The sequence below is a fragment of the Calypte anna genome, chromosome 23, assembly GCF_003957555.1.
Source record: "Calypte anna isolate BGI_N300 chromosome 23, bCalAnn1_v1.p, whole genome shotgun sequence".
NCBI classification, from domain to species: Eukaryota; Metazoa; Chordata; class Aves; order Apodiformes; family Trochilidae; genus Calypte; species Calypte anna.
In genome coordinates, this window is record NC_044268.1 from 2,662,031 (window position 1) to 2,668,488 (window position 6,458).

The following is a 6,458-nucleotide window of genomic DNA, read 5'->3' on the forward strand; positions in this document are numbered from 1 at the left end:
ACCATTTATTAAAGACAAATGCTACCATTTGAAACATATCTCATGTGGAGCAGGGGATGGGCTGGTGCAAAGGAGCAGTAACTGGAGATGGGGTTTTGCATTTACAAGCCAGTGATGGAAGGAAGCTCTGTGTGTCCAGGGAGCTGTGATGAGAGCTCCATGTCCACAAGAGCCCCAGCCCCTGCCTTCCACAGGGAGAGCAGCCCCAGGAGATGCTGAGTGCCAGGACCCAGGCCAGATATGCTTAACTTGGATTTATATTTCACAGCAGACAGAGAGGCAATCCAGTTACCTGGAGTCAGAGCACTCATGTGCTTAAAATAAGCAGGTACTGGATGGGGGCCCTGGCCCAGCAGGGCTGCTCAGCTCCAGGGTGCCAAACTCTGCTCCAGAAATCTCCAGAAATGGGAGCTGGGACCTGCAAAACCCCCAGGGGGCTGGGGTGGACCTTGTCCTCTTGGGGTAAGAGGTCTCCTGGCTCTGCCTGTGGTGGAACAGCAGTCAGGATGGGTCACCTCATCCGTGTCCATCAGGACTGTGATCTCAGGTCCTCACTCAGAAAGCCCCCCAGGGCTCTGCCTCTCCGAGCAGGGATGCTCCCTGGTTTTGTCTCTTCCTTCTGAGGCAAGCCAGAGGCAGCAGCCCCAAGTCCCCAGCCTGATTTTCCTCCCCTTTCATGAGTTAGTGATTCTGAGCTGCAGGGCAAATGTTAAATGTTAACAACTGCTGTTCAAGTCACATCTGCAGGTAATTTTTCTATTCACCTGGAAAGAAACAGCCTTCATTCAATTAACTGAAAGGTACATGTTGCCTTTCTGCAATCCTTCTGGATAGATCCTGGCACCCTGACAGGCTGGTGCTGCTTGCTCTTGATTTTCAGGATGAGAAGGCTGGGACATGTCTGTCCTTCAGGGCCACCAGCAGGTACAGCTGCACTGCTCTCCAGAACCAGGAATTCCATTCCTTGCGTGTAGAACTTTCTGGCTCAATGCAGCACCACATTTGCAACCATTTAATCTGAAGAAATTCCATTTCTATGCTCCATCCGGCTTTTAGTCTCTCAGCCAAAGAGGGACAGAATGTAAATCCTGCCTGTGCTTCCCCTTCAGGGCTCTCACCAGGAATCTGTCATGCTAATGCTGCTCTTCCTTCTGCTTCCAGAGCTCCCACCAGTCAGCAGCTCAGCTCCTGAGGATTGGGATGAAATCACTGGGTCTGGCTCCCTTCTCCTTGGGGCTGGGGTCACCAATCCTGGAAGGATGCTTGGGAAGGGGGGGCTGCCCAGCACCTGGACATCACAAGGTTTGGAGACAACAGCTGAAAGCAACCAGCACCTGAGCAGCCAGACCTCTGGCAGCTGTGCAGGGAGGTTTTCTGTGTGCTGCTGCCCCAGCCAGGGAATGCACGGGGCTGGATCTGCTCCCAGGGAGGGAATGCAGCCTCCTGCTTAATGCAAAACATGACCCTGAGCAGCTTGGTTCAGCTTTGCACGGGAGAATCTCCCAGCAGGTTTCTGGGACCCTCTGCTGAAGCACCTGTTCCAGCAGATCCAGATTTTGCCAGTGAAGCTTTTCCACCCAGAGGAGCACCTGGACAATCCTGCAGCATGGGGGGGATCCAAGAGTCCCCCCCTCACACCTGAGGGATGAGGCAGTGGTGATGGAGCCTGAGCATCTGCCCCACACCACCACATCTCTCCCTCCCCTGAAAGCCACCAGGTGCTCTCTGCTCCCCCGGGACCAAAGAGCAGATGCTCTCTGTTCCTGATGACCATTTGGGTGAGAAATCAGCAATGCTGCTAAGGCAGAAATGCCAGCAGAGGAGGGACACAGAGCTCAGTGTCCCCAGTGCCTGCAGGGCACACAGATCCCCCCTGGGCTCAGCAGGGGAGGGGATGAGCTGCAGGGGATGGTCCTTTCTGGCTTCATTAGGACTGTGAGTTTCTGACCAGTTTGTTGTGTGCTTTTTATTGACCTTTCAATAGAACAGGAGCCAAAAAAGTGGGGTCCAGACTGCAGACTCTTTCTTAGTGCTTCTTTCCCCCAGGGGCTGCAGTTCTGGGTCTCTGTGGGCTGCAGTGGGGTCAGTTTGTGGGCTGGAATCTCATTCCAGGTCCTGCCATGTGGGTGCTGTGGGTCAGCAGTTGTTGTCCCAGGCCACGGGGCTGAGCTGCCTGCAGGAGATGCAGGCTGTGAGCACAGGAGGCTGCCAGGACACCTCACCAGATGCATATTGACTCTTTGTTCCTCTGAAAAACCACAAAAAAAGTTTCTCCCTTCACAGTTCAGTGATGCCCAGACAAAGATGACGTGAAATCTGTGGGAAGACTTATTTTATTACAATATAAGAATTCACAGAACCAGATGTTTAAAGTTAGCTGTTTCTCCTCCATACGGACAGGGCTGCCCTGCTCCAGGGAGGTGTTTGTGAGATTATTTATAATGCTCTGAACATCTTCCCTGCTGCCCAGCTCTCCAAAAGCTGCCCAGAGCCAGTCCCTCCATTCCCTGTGCTGCAGGACACAGTCAGGAGAAGGGGGTGATGGTGGCCCTGGTGGCCCTTGGTGACACCAGCAAATCAGGCAGGAGAGAGGCAGGACAGATCACAGCCCACAAGCCCTCTCCAGCCTGGGGGGAAATGTTTGATGAACTGAGTTCCCTGGGGCAGTGTCCTTTCTCTGAGCTGGGGCACCCCTCTGCTTTGTTTTCTGTTTTTCTCTCTGTTTCTCACCCAGGCTGGCCCTGGTGGGAGCTCTGCAGCAGCCCAGGGGGGACCCCACTGGTTCAATCCCCCCCAAAGCAGCATCTTGGGGTCCTCCGGTTGGAACAGGGACCCGATGCTCGCACGCACTGCCCAGGCTGGCAGCTTTGTTTGTTTCCCCAAGCATCCAAAATTTCATCTTTTCCACCTTCCTGCTGCCAACACGTCCCTCTCCACTGCCCTGACACCTCCAGGGTTTATTTCCAGCTGCACCACACTGCCTCCAGATGTGTTCCTGCCACTGCTGCTTATTGGAAGTCGATGCAGTTGTTGGTCCTCCTTGCAGCCATTCAGAAGTTGGCAGTCCTTAAAAGCTCATTCAGCTCAGACAAGCCTAGTGGCAATTACAGTCCTCATCCCCCAGGATCAGTTAACTCCTTCCTGCTCATTAGCCAGAGGTGCACAGATCAGCCTGGTCCTAATTAAACAAAATTCAACGTGTTCTCCCCTCCGCTCTCAGGAGACAGCGAGGAGGTGGCTGGGAAATGGGGGAGAACGGTGCAGGGACAGGAGATGTGCTGGGTTATTGAGACTGAAAATCTGAGCCTGCAGGGGCTGTGTCACTGTCTGGGCATGGACACAGCTCCCAGGGACTGAGAATTCCATGGAAAAGCAGGAGGGAAGGAAAGGGGGAAGGAAGAAGTTGCTGGGAGCCTTCCCCAGTGATCCGGAGCATCGGTGTGGGGCAGAGCATGAGAAGGGCATTTCCCCAGCAGACCTTGTAAAATTAACTTGTAAAATTATAAATCTGATCATCACTTATTGCCTTCCCACCCCGTGTGCCTGGCTGCCAGTGAAAAGAATTAGCAGACGTTTTCAGATGAATTTCAGAGCCTGCTCAGCAGCTCACAGGAGGTTCAGGCTGGGAATGTGAAATCCCAATTAATTACCTGGAGAAGTACAGCCCTCCCACCAGACTGCCCTGTCCCCAGCTGCTCACCCAGCCACAGACTTTGTTAAACAAAAAAAAAATCCAGCAAACCAGAAGCTCAGAATTAGCTCTGGGAATAAAAAGACATTAAGGAGGGAGCCGAAGGGTTGTGGCCCCTCAGAGCAGACTATTTGCAAATCTCTCTGCTCCAGAGGTTTCCCCAGCTCTGCAAGTCGTAGCAAATGCTTAAAAAAAAATATTTTTTATGCAAGATCAACTCTGGAGTTAAATACAGAACTGTACAAAGAAATCTCAATTGGCCATCTGGCTCTAACGTTCCCAAAGCTCGTAGCCATTTATCTCTGTCCAAAAGTGTGCTCTAAAGATGCAACAGGAATCTTCCTTTGTGAAGAGAAGCTGTGAGTGTGTGTTTGGCCTTCAAAGATGTTAACTAAACCCCCAGGCTTAAGGGAAGCACATAAACACCAGAGAACAAACAAGCTCACTTCATACCTGCAATGAGGTTTGATTTGGGATGCAGAAATGTGTTTATTTTCTTGGAAGGAAACAGGCCCAGGACTTTCAGCTGTTAGAGATTTTCTCCAGGGAATAATTTTTCTCACAAACCTTGCTCCGTCTGTAATCCTTTGTAACAGCTCACCGACTCGTGCTGCCCTAGCTTTAAAAATACATTTTCAAAGCCCATTAGCAAATTCACAGGTTTTTTTTATACACAGAGAATTAAAGTGGAAACATAAGACCTAGCAAATTATTTTCACTTTATATACAGGCTCCCTAGTAAACAAGTGTTGCAAAAGCCTGTGTGCTGAGGGATGGAGAACAGAATGTGGTCACATGTGGTTTTATTCACCGAGTTATTTATATAATCTGAAGTATAGTAACAATCTCCCTGGATCCAGAGGCTCCACAGCCCCAGCTGACCGTGCTCCTTGGCTTTCCCACCACAGCTACATGGCTGCATTTCCAGAGCCACGTCCTGGCATTTCCCTGGTCCAGCATCCCATGTCCTGGCATTTCTCTGGTCCAGCATCCCATGTCCTGGCTCCAGGGCAGCTCAGCATCACCTGTGCCTGGGAACAGAGGGTTTAGGGATGGTCTGAAGGTCCCAGCACCCACTGGGACCCAACCTGGCTGAGGGCAGGGGGTGAGGTCCTCAGAAAATAGCTTGATCTGCTCACTCCAAAGAAATGTTTTTAATCTCACTGACATTAAAGGTCCCAGCCAGTCATTCTCCAGGCAGGTGAGTGGAATTCTTTATTGTGGCTATTTGGTTATACCTCAAATAGCAATAAGGATTATCCTCCAGATTTCTGCATCTCACTTGGAGCCCCTGACATGTGTTTATCATTTTCTTCTCCCTTTCAGGCAATGCCAACAATCTCCTGAAGTTCTTAAACTGAACCTGTGAAACTTAATGGCTGGCCAGCATGTCTGACATATTCTTCTAAAATATTGTTTCACGTGTGCTTCTCCTACTGGCCCGTGATTTTTTATTTTTTATTTTTTTTTCTCCAGCAAAGCATACACTGTATTTTATCACCACTATTTCTCATGCCACTCTCTGGCAGCAGGGAGGGTCAGACCAGTGATGCTGCTCTGAATTTCCGAGAGGGAGCAGTAGGTGGCTGGCTTGGATTTCTTTAGTCTGGCTTTGCTGGTTTAAACAGGCAAAGGCTCCATCCATCAGTCGGGGGGCCAGGGCTGAAACCCTCATGGTTGGGGACACAGCACTGGGCACAGGGACCCACCACTCTCCCTCCTCAGTTCCAAGGGTTTGGTGGCACTGGCTCAGATGTGCTTCTCTGTTCTCTGATGCTTTGCTTTGATGAGGCAGCAGTTGAAATAAACTTGAAATAAATAATGGTATTTGCCTGATGTGAGGGCAGGAGGCTGCTTCTCTTCCTGAGCCAAAGGAATGGGAATTTGTCAGAACATAAAAATCCTGTAGGCTTTCCCTACCCTCACTGCAGCTGCCTGCAGCTTGGAATGCTCCAACATCCCAGTACCAGATACTGGAGCACCTCTGGTGTCACCCTAGGGTGCACCTGAGGACGGTGCCTGGTGTGGCACCAGGACTCGATGGCAGGCAGGATGGTGAGCTTTGTAAGTCATGAAATACTAATGTAGGGTTGTGTTTGTGGGGGAATTCAATGAATCCACAGGTTTCATATCTCCACTGACCCTCTGTGGTCCACGAGTGGTCTGAATACGGATTTGTCTTCTCCATGGCCAAGAGGTGAATCAATTCTTGTGTTTTTGAACAAGGCAGCATCGTCTGGCATCAGCCTTGAGGTTTTGTGGAGTCTCCGTTTCTCAAAAGCTTTTTTTTCAAAAGTCATTTCTTTCAGTGAACCTTTAACTGCTGCCCAGTCCCTCCCAGCCCTTCCCTGCCCTCCCCACATCCCCACTCCTCACCTCCATGTCCCACAGGATCTGTGGGGCTGCTCCTCTGCTCCCATCCCCCCTTCCCCAACCTGTCAGGGTGCAGAGGGGTGGGCAGGAGTTGGGGGGTGGGCAGGAGGGGGTGGCAGAGCTGGGACCTGGGGCTGCTCTGGGTGTTTCACAACCCTGTGGGTTGGGGGGAGGGAGGGATCCATCCGTCTGCCCCGTGCCCCAATGGGCACGGGGAGGAGGCTGGCACAGAAACTTCTTTTCTTTCCTATTCCCATCTCGTCATCCCGCCCCTGGCACTGCCACAGCCAAGGCTTTTCCAGCTGCCACAATGAAATGGCAGAGGGGGATCCGACCCCTTCCTCCCATCCTCCAGCACTGCCGGGCACCTGCTCCCACCCGGTAGCACTGAGGG